Below are 15,697 nucleotides of genomic sequence, written 5' to 3'. Positions count from 1 at the left end.
AGACAGTATTGAAAATGTTCAACGAAGATTTACTAAAAGAATCATTGGCTTTGCTGATATGGACTATGCAAGTAGGTTGCAAGCACTTAAGTTACCTAGTTTAGAATATAGAAGACTGCGTGGTGATTTAATAGAGATGTATAAAATGACACATGGATTATATGACAGCATAACTATAAACTCTTTGTTTACATTGAATGAGAACAGTGCCACTAGAGGCCATTCCTACAAACTATTAAAAGTTTCAGCTAAAACTTCCAGATTTGCACATTTCTTTACTAACAGAGTAACAAATGTTTGGAACAATTTGTCACAAGATGTTGTTTCCGCAGGAACAGTGAATACATTTAAAAATTATCTTGATATTCATTTAAAAAATTTTAAATACAAAACTCATTTACATATTTATTGATTTTTCAAGCATTGCGCACTCAGTGTTGAAAAATGCATCAGACATATGTGGGGACTCGCTTTTTCTTCCCCACTTCAAGCGGGCCTTGATATTGATATATGATATGATATGATAATATTAATTTGAAAGGTGACATATGTTTTCAGTTTCAGTTTCTCAAGGAAATATAATAATATGATAAAAATGCACATTTATATAGCACCCTTTCTTCAAAGAGCTCAGTGCCTTTACATGAAAGAAAAATATTATAAGTTACATAAAACATTCATGACCACTCTTTCTCAACACCCCTCCCCCTGACCCCCCTCCAGTCACACTCTCCCTTTCCCACTATACATACATCCAAAGTGAGCTGACATGGGTGGTGTTGGAGAACAAGGAAGCTGAGAATACTTATAGGGAGGTTTTTAAAACGATGAGTTTTTAGTGATGAGCGAAAAGCAGAAATAGAATCAGATGCACTGATATGATGAGGAAGGTTGTTCCAGATGTGAGGAGCTGCAAAGAACAAACGTTCACCATAGGTTCTTGTATTGACACAAGGAAGTTTTACAAGGGAACAGTCAGAGGAAGAGCAGAGATTTTTTGTGGGAGTGTAAACACTGATAAGGTCAAGAAAGATATGTAGGTCCTGCGAAGTGGAAAGCAGAATAGCAGACACGCAACTTGAAATTTAATTCTCGCTTCAATGGGGAGCCAATATAGAGTGCAGAGGTGAGGAGAAATGTGATCAGTATGTAGGACTGTGAGAGTCAGACGGGCGTATGTTGCCATGGATTCTTTTTCAAAGTGCCAAGTGCATACTGCACAAGGGACCTTGGTTTATCATCTCATCTGAATGACTAGACACTCAGTTTGAATTTCCAGTCTAACTTATTAGAAAAGGTGAGACCATGAATTGAACCCAGACCCTTATAGACCCTGTGTAGGCAGATAAGCCCTTAAATAACCATTCTACTACCTCTTTTTGATAGTTGTTATATGATATGCAATTAACTGGTATTATATTAATAATGATTTAATAATGATATTGATAATGATGATAGCAATAACAATAATAATAAACCACAGGATGGTGGCTGGGAGAAAACAGAAAATGTCTCTGCATTTGTTGAATGCCTGAATTATGTATACTGAACACCAGATGGCTTTGTGTATGCTTTAAAAGGGTAGGGAGATGAGGGTAGATAAGAATGAGTGCAGGTGGGTGTGTGCCCTATGGCAATTTGAAATTAATGAAGTTCAGTGATAAATAAAAAGAAGCCCCTTTTCAGAAATGATTTTTTCAAAATGCATTTAAATATCTGAATGTGGGGTGGGGTGGGATTGGGGATAACCCGGATATATAGCGAATTATGTAATGAGTAAAGGTAACTTTCACACACAGACAGACAGACACACACACACACACAACACACACACACACACACACACACACACACACACACACACACACAACCCATTTGCAGAGACAGGAAGAGGAATAGAGATTTTTGTATAAAGCAGATCTAGGTCTGTATTAGATCTGGACCTTACATCTAATTCTGGATGCTTTGATTGCAAGGTCCATGTCTAATCCAGACCCCAGATCTGGGTGTATGTTGTTTTTTTTCTTATAGGAGACTTCTTTAAAAGTGAGACTACTTTTCTTCAAAGAATGCCATTTGGACAGCACAGTGCTGTAACCTGTGCATGCATTTATGAAAATGACTTGACCTTTCTAGATTATTATTAATATTAACCTTGACATACAGAAAGACAAGACCACAGGAACAATGCTGATGATGAATTATGTGCACTTGAGAAGGGAGGGGGTGAGAGTGTGTCTTCAACCCGTTTCATATGAAATATAGAAATCACCATCTTGTTCTTGTCTGTCTTTCTTCAGCTGGTTCCAGATCTAGTGAGCATTGAATCAACATGTCTAAGCTGTTTCACAACTAATGCTGCCTGGAGACCAGTGGTAGGGACACCAGTCAAAAGAAACAGACATTAAATAGATAACAGGGTGAAAGAAGCAACAAGAATGTGACATTTGGCAATGTTTTTATCCTTGAAAGTGATTGTATCAAACATTTACTCTGATACAAAGTATTTGTGTCCATCTGCTGATGAACGGCAGATATGGAGGATCCAGATCACTCTGACCCTGAATGGCCGCAGAGAAGAGCCAGCAAATAATCCAACAGAAGTCGTGTACGCCCCTTCCAGAAGGCCTGAGTACTTACATGAAAGGAAAATGTCAACCAACAATGTTTATGTGAGAATTCATGATGTCATCCAAGACATTAATTTGCTTGCGGAGTGCTGACCTCAAAGGTCAACGTACCAGGGTTAAAACTAATCCCCACTGAGACCTGTGTCCGAAGGAATGATCGCTACACCTTCTGCAGTCTCACATGTGAAAGCAAGTCAGATGCGGAGAAACTGAAGAATCTGATCAATGAAGGACAGGTCTCTGTTCAAGCCATTGATAGACTGCAGCTTCCGTGATTTTGTTTCAGCTGAAGTACAACGCCAGTTTCTTATTAAGACCAAGCTGATTTACAAAAGAAAGTGAAAATTGAATTTTACACCTTGTCAGAACCAGGTCTTAAAACAACACAATGACAAGCTTCCTGATACTCAGAAAGAATTCATGAAGCAATCAGTAAATTACATAATCTTTATACTGCTAAAAAGGCTCGTGAAGAGATCGAAGCTCTTGAACACAAGCAGGAGGAAACTTGAGCTCCAGCAAAAGGAGTTCATCACAGCTACAAGACGGTTTCAACAAAAGGTCGTTTCATTGCTGAAGGAAGACAGCTTACCATCATGAGAGTTCAGGAGTTACGGAAACAGTTTGGTGTGGAGTGTTGCCCGCCCTTGAGAAAGCTCTTGCCATGTACGCCCGTCGACAGGACATCATACACCTTGTTGAGCAGAACCCAGTTTCCATTCTGTTGGCAGAGACACGGATGGCAAAAGTACACAGGTGGTCCAGTACCTTTTAGACACAGCTCTGGCAGATCAAGGGACAATTGTCTGCACTCAACCTCGAAAATAGCTGCCGTGTCCCTGGCAACACATGTTGCACAAGAGTTGGCCCAGCAGTGTTGGGGAAAGAAGTTGGTTACAAGGCAGGGATGAGAGTGAAGACATCGTCCTTCACTATGGTGGTTTATATGGACAGATCACGCCCTTGTTGACATGAGTGTCTCACAGACCCTGATCTCAAAGCCTACTCCTGTGTGGTGGTGGATGAAGCCATGAGAGAAGTCTCTTCACAGACCTGCTGATGTCCATGGTGAAGCGCTCATGTGTGAGGGAAACGATCAGATCTCAGGGTTATCATCACTTCAGCCACCATAGATCACAGGTGTTTGTGGACTATTTTGGTGCTGCCCCCCATCATGAAAGTAAGTGGCAGGGCTTTCTCCTGTCTGATTGTCTATGTCGTTCTGGCAGGACTCCTCCACCACTGAGGAGAATGACTTTGGAAAGCTACATGGATCAGGCGGTCAATAAAGCCGTAGACATTCATGTCAACCCAGCCTTCCTGGAGACTTCTGGTTTTCCTCACATCAGCTGCGGAATCCAAAAGTGCTGTGACACGTTCCAGCAGAAGATGAAGGACCGAACTGACATCAGGTGTTTCCAGCTTCACGGTCAACAACTGCCGGCAGCTGAACAGCAGAAAGTGTTTGAACCCCTGGACAGAAACAAACGTAAGATTGTTTTTGCTACGAACTGTGCAGAAACTTCAATCACCATTGATGGCATCAACTATGTGGTGGACACAGGAGTTGCCAAAGAGATGCGCTACGATCCCAAGAGGAACATTCGATCCCTTGAGGTGACAGTCATCAGCCAGAGTTCAGCAGAACAGCGGAAAGGGCTGGGCTGGACGCACAGCTTCAGGAACATGTTACCGTTCTCTCGCAGCGCAGCTTTCGTCCATGCCCCCTCGTTGCCAGAGTTTCTCAAGACTCACCTTGGTCACGCTCTTTTAAAGCTGGCTGAACTGGGAGTCAGGCCTGCCGTTGATTTGTTCAATCCCAGTCCAAAAACCAAACAATGCAGCATGCGGTTTTGGCCCCAGCTTGGAGCGATAAAAAAGTGGATCTTCTGATTTTGGAAGGGGGTAGAAAAGTTGCCATTTCCCCAAAATTTGGGACTATGCATTGTATGGCCTCAAAAGCAATTGCGTTTGAACATTGTTTTGCAGCCTCATCGGTGGTACACCCTGTTTTATCGGGGGCCAAAAATGAAGAAGAGAAGAGAATTGAACAAGTCCAAGCTGAAGTTCTCCCAGGTGGGGTGACTTTTTTCACTTCTCTTCAGTGTAAAAGCATGGAGACGGGGTGAGAGCAGAAGAAAAAATGGTGTGCAACAAACTCTGCATCCCAAAAAGCCATGCGTGGTGTCAGAGATACTGTCAGTGAAGTCTGCAAGGTACTCCAAAATGACAAAGACTTGAAGATTGTGCATCAGTTTTCTGAAGCTAAAGACACTCATGACAATCTGAGAAAGATTCTGTTCAAGTGCAATGCCTCCAACCTTTGCCATTACCTGGGTCACCCAGAAAGTGGGTACTTTGCAGCGCAGGCTCCAGACAAGTGCATTTTCACCCTTCTTCGGCTCCTCTGCTTCCTAGCAACAGTCCAGAGAGTGGGTGGTGTCTGATCAGCTGCTGCACACATCACGCCACTTCATCACAGGCATCACGCCTGTTGACAATGAATGGGTAAAGGATCTAAGCAAAGGACACTGTGGATTTGATGTGGATCTTATCGTCAGAAAAGCTGAAGAACGTCTTCACCCCAGCCAGCTGGCTCTCACACATATTTTGCTATGGTGGGAACAAAACTACACAAACCTTTGGCAGCTACAAGTACAAGAAAAATGGGGAGCTGTGGAGTCTCACGTGGTGGTCCATTGATGCCAGCCAAGAGACAAGAGAGGTGAAGGTTTTCTGCACTGGGATGGCTGCAGGACTTGATGAAACTGACAGAAGAGCTGAGGCAGGTTGCTCAGAATGCCATCAAAGAAAGTGCAGCAAGAGGTGTGGGAGGTTCCCATTGGAGAGGAGCAGTCAGGACTTAGAGTACTGTTGGGTCAGGGGCTTCCATCAATGATATCCTCATGCCACATGAAACGAGGAAAGTCTTCATTCTCAAGCCTTCAGATGTGGCCTCTGAAGAAGTGATGAGACAGAAGTTCGAACAGTTTGGGAAGATTGTTCAAATTCGCCAGTTTACTGACAGCAACAAGTGGGGCTTTCTGATGATGTTTCAACTGCAGGACACGCAAAAGCTGCGGTGGAAGCCACCAGTGAAGATGAGAATGATGTGCTGCACAGCTTGAGCACCGTCGTCATACCAAACACAATGCTGTGTTCAGAGCACGCTTGTCCTGGATTCGTCGAGTGCTAAGGGAATTGGATTTGTCAGCATATCTCCAGTTTATATGGCAAAATGTCTGGCAATGTCCAGCTTGTATATTGGACAAAGCCTTGTTACTATGAAAGCGGCAGGAATAACCCATAACAGTTTATTCTTGACAAGGCTTCCTACAGATGTGACAGAAGACTTGATCAAGAGATCCATTCTGCATGCACTTGGGCAAAGAGAAGATGCAAAAGACATTATTGAAAGTGTCGGTGTTCCCAGAGAGCCTGTTAAAAGAACAGATGAACAGGAGCTGAACCGACTAAGAATGAAATCCAAAGAAAGATTGATTCATTGCTGACACACTCGAGGGCACAGGTTACAGTTTACCGACCAAAATCTGACAAAGACAGCTGAATTCAAAGCGGAGGCTAGTTTCAGTGACCCCACTGAAGGATTAGCTGCTTGTAAAAACAAGTGTGTGGACTTCAGCCTTGATGGAGCCAAAGTGTCTGTGGAACCAGTGTTTTCTGCATCACTGCGAGTATCCCGACTGGTTCATGATGTTTGTAGGACAGAACAGAATGAAGTGAAAAGCAGACTGGACAAGGAAGTAGAGGTCACAATCAAACCCACAAGGGTCAGACCACTACATGATTTTCATCAAAGCCAATGACATGGAAGACCTCATCAAGGCCAGGACCTGTCTGAATGATGGTCATCAGTGGTGAGGGTCTTGGAATGCAATGATGCTCCTGCCATTTCCCATCTGCTGTCTTCCTCAGGACGTCAGATGCTGAAGGAAGCAGAGAGAGAAACATTGCTCACATCATTGTGGACAATCGCCAGAGGACTGTGTCGATCCATGGGAGTCCTGAAGACTGCAGAAAAGGTCAGTGCGTTTGATTCAGTTCTTGGGTCATTGTAATGATTTATTGAGTTTAGATCAGCCCTTGTTTCAGAAGTGTCCTGTATATTATTTTTGCTTCTCACTTTGTTTTGTTGAAATTGAAAAGGTCATAAAACTGTATATCATACATGTGTGTGTGTGTGCGCGCACATGAGATTGGATAGTGTGCGTAGGGGGATGGGGGGTTGGGGGTGATAGGTAGCATTTAGCCACAACTCGGTATCCATATTTTGATGTGGCTCGCACTGATGCATGCATCATTTTAAGGTCAATGGAAAACGATTTATCAGGCTGACATTGGCCTTTATTCTATGTAACAGAAATGGTAAAATATATGTGTTTTCTTTTCTGCAGAACTATTTAATTTAATTTAACTTAGATCAACACCGTAATAGGAAATATATGATTCATATTTAACCTTTACCTGTGGTCCAGGAGACAGAATGCTTGATGGTGCATGAGCAGTTAATGACTTATGTCCCTTTTGTAATGGGGTGGTGTAAGGGATTGTTTTGCACCTCCAGTTTTAAACCCTCCTGCATATGTCTGCAACATTCAAGCAAACTTATCTTTTAAAACATTACTGAAAGAACATTTGTAAAGTTTCACAATCAGTTCCTTCAGTGGATGGATAGAGTAGCTCATGCTGGACTTGGAAGTCAGAAAGTGCTGGGTTCAGTCCTGTTATCACACCTTGTTAATGAAGGATGGGCATTTTTCTAGTCTCCCTGCAGTCATACAGTTTTACTTTTGTTTCTTAAGAAATAGGTTTTGGACATTGAATTTTTTTTTTTAAAGCAAAAAAAAAAAAGAAAAAAGCAGACTCTGTTTCTTTGTAGGAATGGTTCTGTTACTGAAAAGGCTGTTTCCAAACATGGTTTTCTCTGCTGGCATCACACAGTTCGCCAGAAGATTGATGACTACCTTCAGGAAGTGAGGAGGGGGACGGAGACAGAGGTGTTGCTGTGTGGACATGGCAAGCCCCCGGGACTGCTCAAAGCGCTGTATGAAAAGCATGGTGAGGATCTGGATCTACTGCGTCAGGAAACAGATCTTCACAGCATCAGCGTGGACTACCGCAGGTACCACATACAACAATGCTAATAATGGTCATTTTCTTCCTTCCTTTCTCTCCCCCCCCCCCCCCCCCCCCCCCCCGCAACCCCCCGTCCCTACACCATATTCATTTGTTGTTTATTTACAGAAAAGCTGATGATAGTGAAGGGAAAGGTGAATTTAATGACCAGTTGGTTTGTGCCCTTTAAGATAAAGTTATTCAATGCTGGGGTCTTGCATTGTTGGGATTCTGGATCAGAAAATTTAGTTCTTAGAGAGAAAAAAAAAGAGAAAACAAATCCAAAAAATGCATCTGTGCTGTTCACATCTCTTAAATGTGTAACCGTCCTCAGTTTGAGTGTGGGTTTGTATGGAATTATTTATAATAATGGTGGAATGATGGCCTAGAGTAATGCGTTCGCCGAGGAAATGAGAGAATCTGGTTCGAATCACAGCTCAGCCGCCGATATTTTCTCCCCCTCCCACCAGACCTTGAGTGGTGGTCTGGACGCTAGGTCATTCGGATGAGATGGTAAACCGAGGTCCCGTTTGCAGCATGCACTTAGCGCATGTAAGAACCCATAGCAACAAAGGGTTGTTCCTGGCAAAATTCTGCAGAAAATACCACTTTGATAGGAAAAACAAATAAAACTGCACGCAAGAAAAATGCAAAAAATGGGTGGCGCTTTCCCTGGGGTAAGCAGCCTGAATTTCACACAGAGAAATCTGTTGTGATAAAAGAAATACAAATACAAATGCAAATGTTTTCTCGTAAAAACCAGCAAATCAGAGCAATGGTTATTTCAACACTTTATTTAAAATCCAATTTAACAGTGAAGTGTGAAAATGAGATGTGAAAGCAAAGTCATTGTGAAAATGCGGGCCTGGTTTAGGACAATGTTACACACAACAAGTTGACACAACAGTGTGGCCTGGTTTAGGACAATGTTACACACAACAAGTTGACACAACAGTGTGACCTAGTTTAGGACAATGTTACACACAACAAGTTGACACAACAGTGTGGCCTGGTTTAGGACAATGTTACACACAACAAGTTGACACAACAGTGTGGCCTGGTTTAGGACAATGTTACACACAACAAGTTGACACAACAGTGTGGCCTAGTTTAGGACAATGTTACACACAACAAGTTGACACAACAGTGTGACCTGGTTTAGGACAATGTTACACACAACAAGTTGACACAACAGTGTGGCCTGGTTTAGGACAATGTTACACACAACAAGTTGACACAACAGTGTGGCCTAGTTTAGGACAATGTTACACACAACAAGTTGACACAACAGTGTGGCTGCTAACCATTCGGTTCTCCCACCAGAAATACACAGGTCTTATCAAAAATAGGAATTGAGGTGAAAAACATTGCTTGCAAAATCTGTCCACAGATTCACAGAGTAGTTTCCTAATAAATGATATTTTGTACTGAAAGAGTTTATGTTATAAGTAATTTTATACATAATAAAGTATTTATTATCTTACAGTTGAAATATGAAGTATCAAAAGTAAAAGCCATGAAAACTGAGATCAGACAAGTTCAGGACCAGATCATATTAACGGTTTCTTCACTTACCAATACTAAATCTTTTCTGCTGATTACTGTTTTCAAAACAGCATGCCTTAGAAATCAAAATTTAGTAATGAGATTTAACCAAAGAACCTGAACACTGTATAAAATATAATAATAAACAATGACAGATTTTGTGAAGGACTATGACTCTCAAACTAGGAGGCAAAATTGCACTGGCTCTTAGTGCTGCAGCCTTGGGGGCTAGCTGGCCTTTGGGAACCATCCCAGTGTCGACTGTCTAAAAACCTTTTTGGCTGAGAGAGTGGGGATGTACTTGGGCAAGACATTCTCCACTATAAACAAATTCTAGTCCAGATAGTTGGGACAGCAGTTGCCTCCTCTGCTGTTCTGATGATCATAGCTGGACGTGACTATCAAAAATACAAGCAACTAAATCGGTAAAGAAGAGTTAATGAATATCGATTCCCTATGACCACAAACAAAACACAGTTAGTTTAAAGTCTGGTAACCCAGGATTACTAACACATGTGCAGGCAGCTCTTTATTTTGTGATGATGATTGTTCCAGACATAGCCTGAAGCTGAGGGGGCCGGTGGCCAGTGTGCAGAAAGCCCAGCAAGCTGTGGAGAGTGTGGAGCAGTGTGTGGCAGCAGCCTGCAGCTCTGGGACAGCTGACGACAGTGATGGCGTTGACTGCGCCGCCTGTCTCTGCCCCATAGACCAGGGCCAGCTCTATCGTCTGGAGGCCTGCGCTCACCCTTTCTGCAAAGACTGCGTCGCTCGACAGGTTTGCTCAGAAATGAAGCGAGCATTTCTTTTTCTGTCTGTTAGAAAAACATGGACACATCAGCAATCTGATTATAACAAGGAAAGGACTATTTATGACTGTTTCTCATGACATGGCGTTTGATGGTCAGATTTTCATCAGGGGTTTATTTGGTAATTCAAAGGTGCATCTTTCAGAAATAATTCTTTGTGATCAGTATGTATAATTGTGGATTGAAACTATTGTGAATCCTTTTGAAGTGGCAACAAGATTCTTATGGCAGTTTCAGCTAACTCTTTTCATTGTCTAAGCATTTTCTTTACACCCCAACAAAGCATTCTTCTGCTTTGCAGTCATGTACCAGATTCCAAAATGTGTACATAATAATCTGCATTGGAAAATATATTAAATCCCCAAGTTAGATTGTGGATTTTGTGAATGACCTTAAAAACCTTGAAAATTAAACATAATTAGCTCTTAATTCCAGGTGAAAAACTTTGTTTCCAGATAGTGCTGGAACACTAAGTAGTCCATTTCATTCAAAGATAATAAAATGTTGGCAATGTAGGTTTTGCATTATCACCCATGAACCCTCACGGCCTGACTTCTCTTTGTTTAACAGGTCATTGTTGCCATCAAGGACCACCAGTTCCCTGTCCTCTGCTGCCAAGATGGTTGTAATCTCCCTTTGGCGTGGCGAGACTTCCGGTATCTGTCAGGTCAGGGACACATCAAGATTCCGGAACTGGCCTCCAACTCACTGTCTGCTTTTGTGCTGGCCAATCGGGACAAAGCTCAGTTCTGCAACACGCCCGACTGTCCAATGGTGTACCGTGTGACAAGCGAGGACAAAGGAGAGATTTTCCTCTGCCCTGTATGTAACGTGCGTACTTGCACTGCGTGTCACCAGCATGCCCATGACGGCATGACCTGCGCGATGCTTCGCAGCTGTAAGGATGTGGGTAAAGGAGTGGAAGACTGGGTGAGGCAGGACCCCAAAAACCGCAAGGCGTGCCCAGGGTGCAAGAGTCCCATTCAGAAAACAGGGGGCTGCAACAAAATGCACTGCACTGCCTGTGGTTCCATCTTCTGTTGGCTCTGCACTCAGAAGTTCAGCTCGGATGGCCAGTGCTATGATCATCTGACTGAAAATCACAATGGCATTTTTGCTGAGGCAGATTTGCTGTACTTGTAGTGTTCTTGGTGTGATGAAAGCAGTTACCAGCAATGCGTAGAGGGACAAAGCACAGGAAGTCTTTTGTATGCTTGTGTCATATAGCTACTTTTGTAATGACATATAACAGAATTTCTTCTCTCCTTTTTTTCTAGTTCGAAGGACAAGATGCAGTCTAAATGTTCATGTATTATGCAGTGCATAGAGCTTAGGATAAAGTATTATTTCAAGTGGAAATGTAACATGCTGTGTGCATGAATACTTTACACGTATTCCAGTGAACAGTGACAATTAAAGTGTATTTTGTTCAACTTTGTTAGTACAGGTAAATGATGCCATTAACTGTGTGGAAGGATTTAAAAGTACAGTTGGTAAGAGAATGAAAGAATGAAAAGAGATGAGAAAAAGTTCAGGATCAGTAGAGAAGTGTGTGAAGGAGATGTTAAGGATGGCGGTGTACATTCTGTCCGCCAAAATGAATCCACTTCAGCTGTGTCAGTGTGAGATGAAAGCTAGGCAGAGAAGAAGAAAGTTCTTGCATTTGTATCATCATATGCTAAAAACTTACTTCTAAATGGCCATTTTGGTGGGGTTTGATGTCATATTTTTTACTGTATATTTGTTATGACCCTCTATTCCATTGTTGTGTTTGTTGAATGCTTTCAGGGCATTTTATCAGTGTTATAATGTCAGGTTATGGTTGGGTTGTGGCATCCCCAAGCCACAATACACTACACCTTGTTTACCACCTCCCCCCTACAACCCCCCCCCCTTCCCCACTCCTTCCCCACTTGAGACCTGGTCACAGGAAGCCCCTTCCTTCTCCACCCTCCCTCTCTCCCAGCCCTCTCCTCCCTTGCTGAGCCCACTTGCCTGCTCTGTTGCTAAGCCACTTGCAGGCACCTCACAGTCTAACATAACCAGAACAGTTAGCCTCTCAGACTGTTTCAACTCCCTCCTCCCCCACTCTCCTCATCCCTCCCCCCACCTTTCCCTGCTGAAGTGTTTGTCGGGATTAGGACAGTGTGTGTGTGTGTGTGTTGTATCCCTGCCATCAGTCATCTTCTTGTGACCAACCAGAGGTGTTCGTTTGCAACATTTTATACACATGGTGTGTTTACAACTAGTCAGGTGATGTGTCTCTAATTCGTAGACACAGACTAGAGTGTGTTTGGACCATTGGTCCCTTGGTTCGTACCAGTTGGGAAAGCATGAATATAAACAGCAAGCTCACATGGCTACATCCTTTTTCCCTGCTGTAAGCAACTAGGGAGCCAGAGCGAGAGACAGAGGCTCCACTGAGAAAGACATCTGTTGACCAAGAGGGCTTAAGTAGTGAACTAGGATCTATTTTTTGGACTTGGTTGAATGTTTGATTTCAAGTATTGGGTTCTGTGACTAACACACTGCCCCAGTGGGGTTGTGTTCTGTCACAAGAACATGAAGTAAACTGTGATGTTTATCACATAAACACTGAGAGACCATTGAGCTGATGCGGTATTGCACGCAATTATAAGTGTAACAAACGTGTGTTTGATTCAGAAACCATGAGTTGTGTCAGAGTACATCCGGTATGTGTGTGACTTGTTGAGTGAAAGAAAAGTAGTTAAGGTATAACATGTAGCCAATACTTTGCTAAATGGAAGTACTGGTTTGAGTCTTTGAGTATCCCCTCCCCTCCCTTGTCATGCTATTTTGCTATAGGTATTATGTATGATGTTTTGAAATCATGTTTGGGTTTAATTGGTGTTGTATCTTGGCTCGCATAAATAACAATGTTCAGTGACACATCGGTTGTGTGTCAGTGATGTTTAGCATATGTTTTGGTTTTGTTTTGACCTGGGTTTTGGTATTGTGTGTGTTCCAGGTGTGCTGCTAACTGCAAAGTTAGGATGTGCTGATAAGTGCTGTTTTAGTTAGATAAAACACCTCAATAATCTTTCTAAAAGACCCTGCTTGTGGTACGAGGAGAGAGTGAAGTGTGCACCTGTCCTCTACCTGCAATCCTACCATTCTGATACCCTACCCCTACTTCCTTCTATCTTTAATCCCTCCACCCCTTTTTACATTATTTTCTATTAAGAAAAAAAAGATTAAAAAAGAAAGGAAAAAAGGGGAAAAAACAACAAAAAACTGACGTTTAATGTTAATTTTGATTTGTTTGATGTTGTGCCATATTTTTGCTGGATGTCACTGGAATGTCTTTTACAGAGATGTGAGGTAGTGCAGATTGGTTTGCTCTTCAAACCGCTGTCAATAACAAATGCAGTTATGTCCTGAATGTCTAAATTCATGAAGAATTGATTTCATTTGGTAATAAGATTTTTTTATATTTCATTTTTGGTTTTTTTATATTTTTTATTGAAGTTAGTTGTTTCTTGATCGAAGATATTTGTTCATGTAAATTTGTTAATGGAATGAAGATATTTTATTCTGGAGTGAAGTCTGAAGACATGTCTTCTGGGAGTGAAAATATTAGTTTTTGGAATAAAGGCATTTTTTGTTTTTGGAGTGAAGATACTTATTTCTGGAGTGAAGATATATATTGTGAAGATATCTGTTGCAGGAGTGAAGATATTGTTGCAGGGGTTATGTTTTTTTAGGTGCTTGTACAGATGTGGCACTTATTGGTGTTCTTTTCTTATTGTATCTGATTGTGTGTGGTGTGTGTGTGTGTATTACAAATTGTGATATTTTGAATTGTATTTCTGTTATATATTGGCTAGTAAGTTTGTCGGCATATGAAATTGTCTTCCATTGAATTTTATTGTATTGCATGGCATTGTTTGGTAAGGCTAGGTTTGCTATTGGATCTTTTAAGTTTGAAGGGTTTTTTTTCTGTGTGAAATTTGGATTGCTCTCCCCAGGGACAGGACATATGGTCACTTTCAAGCTTGTCTCTGGAATGAAGATATATATATATATATATTTGTTTTTGTTGTAGAAATCCTTTGTTTTGGGGGTGAAGATATTTGTCACTGGATAAAAGATATTTGTATCTGGAGTGAATATATTTATTTTTGGAATTCAAGAAATTTTGGAGTGAAGATATTTGTTTTGGGAGCAAAGATGTATGGTGCTGGAGGTGCTGTAATAAATATGGCTTTTATTCACATTTTTTTTTTTTTCTAACTGTATCTGGTGTATTTGAACATGCACATGTAAATGTGTTACGAATTGTAATACATCGTAATTGTACTTGCCTCTGTCATACATTCATAGTAAGTTTGTCAGCCTATCATATTGCATTGCACAGAATTGCATTACATTGGATTGTGTTGTATTGCATTGCATTGTATTGCTTGATAAGGCATGGTATGGTATAACTCTTTGTGTGAGAAATTTTGATTGCATGCATAAATCCATCACTGCTTGTCACAAAGGCATGACCACACTGGTCAGTTTGATGTGAATTTAGCCAGTTGGGAAGGCTCTAAATTTGACCAGTGAGCTTACTTCTTGTAGGAAAGAATAAAATTTAGAATGCTCAAATGGTTCTTCCTTTTTTTTTTTCTTTTTTTTTCTTCTGAAGAAATTTAGGAACCTGAGATATGCTGAAGAAAAAGCATTAGATCAAGAATTCTGAAACTGACTTACGTTATGCTGTCAATTTATATATATATATATTATAGATGATAACATAATCGTCACATTGTCAGTGGATTTTTTGTGATTGGTACATTTTTCAGTGGAATTGTGTTTGGTTCATTAGTACATTGTCAGTGGAATTGTGTTTGGTTCATTAGTACATTGTCAGTAGAATTGTGGTTGGTACATTAATACATTATCAGTAGAATTGTGGTTGGTACACTGGTACATTGTTAGTAGAATTGTGTTTGGCACATTGGTACATTGTTAGTAGAATTGTGTTTGGTACATTGTTAGTAGAATTGTGGTTGGCACACTGGTACATTGTCAGTAGAATTGTGGTTGGCACATTGGTACATTGTCAGTAGAATTGTGGTTGGCACATTATCAGTGGAATTGTGGTTGGTACACTGGTACATTGTCAGTGGAATTGTGGTTGGTACATTGTCAGTGGAATTGTGGTTGGTACACTGGTACATTGTCAGTGGAATTGTGGTAGGCACATTGGTACATTGTTAGTAGAATTGTGGTAGGCACATTGGTACATTGTCAGTGGAATTGTGGTTGGTACATTGTCAGTGGAATTGTGTTTGGTTCATTAGTACATTGTCAATAGAATTGTGTTTGGTACATTGTTAGTAGAATTGTGGTTGGCACATTGGTACATTGTCAGTGGAACTGTGGTTGGCACATTGGTACATTGTTAGTAGAATTGTGATTGGTACATTGTCAGTGGAATTGTGCTTGGTACACTGGTACATTGTCACTGGAATTGTGGTAGGCACATTGGTAGAATTGTGGTAGGCACATTGGTACATTGTCTGTGGAATTGTTGTTGGCACATTGGTACATTGTCAGTGGAATTGTGTT

The 15,697-nt window shown here is 41.3% G+C and overlaps 1 pseudogene across 1 annotated transcript; it reads left to right on the top strand.

The window, feature by feature from the left end:
• Positions 1–3,226: 3,226 nt before the first annotated feature.
• Positions 3,227–14,317, top strand: LOC143300061 (uncharacterized; annotated as a pseudogene). Its single transcript, XR_013057597.1, has 9 exons — positions 3,227–3,770; positions 3,860–4,421; positions 4,620–4,706; positions 5,049–5,186; positions 5,387–5,456; positions 6,421–6,673; positions 7,593–7,773; positions 9,867–10,086; positions 10,688–14,317. The product of XR_013057597.1 is annotated as an uncharacterized LOC143300061 (transcript).
• Positions 14,318–15,697: the final 1,380 nt, after the last annotated feature.

The sequence above is a fragment of the Babylonia areolata genome, chromosome 25, assembly GCF_041734735.1.
Source record: "Babylonia areolata isolate BAREFJ2019XMU chromosome 25, ASM4173473v1, whole genome shotgun sequence".
Classification (NCBI taxonomy): Eukaryota; Metazoa; Mollusca; class Gastropoda; order Neogastropoda; family Buccinidae; genus Babylonia; species Babylonia areolata.
This window is presented reverse-complemented; position numbering and strand designations above follow the sequence as displayed.